Source organism: Stegastes partitus, unplaced genomic scaffold (assembly GCF_000690725.1).
Source record: "Stegastes partitus isolate 25-593 unplaced genomic scaffold, Stegastes_partitus-1.0.2 Scaffold45, whole genome shotgun sequence".
Lineage (NCBI taxonomy): Eukaryota > Metazoa > Chordata > Actinopteri > Pomacentridae > Stegastes > Stegastes partitus.
In genome coordinates this window covers 53,288-54,907 of record NW_007577776.1, presented here as the reverse complement: position 1 = coordinate 54,907, position 1,620 = coordinate 53,288, and the positions used below count along the sequence as shown (strand labels likewise).

Below are 1,620 nucleotides of genomic sequence, written 5' to 3'. Positions count from 1 at the left end.
CTGCATCAGAAACATGACGATATTACAATCAGGTGATTCAAATCAAGTGATGATACTCTTCACTCTCAAATACAAGTGCTTGCATGTGTTTTGTCTTGTATCCTTCTCCACTGCAGAACACGTGCCACCACCCCCATAGCTGCTCTCTTTTTCATGCACTTTTGTATGTGCAGTTACACCTTTATCCTAAAACTAATTTCTAGTATTGGTGAAATCTCTGTTGCTCTAATACTGCAGCATTCCTATTATTTTACTCTATATTACCGAATGGCCTGCAGCTTTGTCTTGCTGTCCAGAGAGCAGCTCCTCTGATTCTCACTCAACTATGCTCGTAGTTTCCCAGAGAGGGGAAAGCTTTCCTCATCCTTTTTTCATGCTCCATATTTTTTTTTTTCAGTCTTCCCCAGTGGATCTGGGGATTTAAGACATGACCTTCCAGTCACAAGCTGGTATCTGTACCCCCAGGCCACCCCTGACCGCCATGTTTCCCTGTGAAATGACCCTACCGTGTTGTTTGGGTTCCTCATCGGATTTAGACCATTATACATCTGTGTAAATGCCATCAGATTGGTCCGTTCTGATGTGGATTAGATGGAGCCAGATGGCTTTGTGGTTCAGTGAGTCTGGATGCTTGATGTGTTTTTGTGTAGTGTGTTCAGCCAGCAAGAGGCAAAGGGAACGAGTCAGAGACAAAACAAGAAAGCAGTTCAAATATTAACTGAAGCCAACTTTATATATGAGTATTTTTTACATATGACGGTTCGTAAATGTTTATCAGTGCTTCTCCAACTTTGAACTCCATCAAATTTAAAATAATGGAAAGATAAAACATGCAAATAAACAAAAACAGAACACAGTCATCAATTAATGGTTAATGTACAGGATAACCGTGATGACCCACTGGATGGAAGGAGGCGGGACACGCAGGCCAATAGTGGAAAAGGAGCTTTTTTATTATAATCAGGAACACCACAATAACGACACACCAAATGGTTCTATGTGTCACATCTTGTTCATACAGTCGAGGTAGTCATCTACTGCTGCATGTTTTACTAAAACCAATAATTAGTTCCATAGCTGTTCAGTTTGGTGATAAAATAATGCTAAAGGAGCAGCAGGTAGCATAAATTTGGTCCACTTTTATTCATTTAAACAGCAGTGATTCCCTTATTTTCTGATTGAAGCACCATCATCTGCTCTAGATTTAAATTACATCTGATACTTTGATGATTGATTGATGATGATTGCCTTACTTAGATGCATAAACTTTATACTCACGTCTGTTTCCTCTTCTTCCTTGCCACTTGCTCATTCACTCGTTCACATAGTCTGCCTTATTTTGGGCAGCAGAGGTTTTTGTGTTGCTATGAGTTACTGCTGGAAAAAGCTGGCATCATTATTGACTGCTATTTCTTTTTAACAACTCTTTTAGACGCCTGTGCTTTGTGAGCTTGTGTCTTAACTGTGTTTTTATATGTGTCGTATTTTTTATTGTTGGAGCCTTGTCGAAGGAGAAGTTCTGTCACTATCTATCTATCTATCTATCTATCTATCTATCTATCTATCTATCTATCTATCTATCTATCTATCTATCTATCTATCTATCTATCTATCTATCTA

The 1,620-nt window shown here is 38.9% G+C and overlaps 2 long non-coding RNA genes across 2 annotated transcripts in view; one reads left to right on the top strand and one right to left on the bottom strand.

Moving 5' to 3' along the window:
- Positions 1-1,620, top strand: part of LOC103375860 (uncharacterized) — a 25,742-nt gene that overhangs the window by 10,481 nt on the left and 13,641 nt on the right. The gene's annotated exons all lie outside the window — the stretch shown is intronic.
- The window catches only part of LOC103375869 (uncharacterized), a 13,970-nt gene continuing 13,655 nt past the window's right edge, over positions 1,306-1,620 (bottom strand). The window contains exon 4 of the long non-coding RNA XR_521269.1: positions 1,306-1,315. This is a non-coding gene — a long non-coding RNA (uncharacterized LOC103375869). The remainder of the gene's footprint in view (positions 1,316-1,620) is intronic.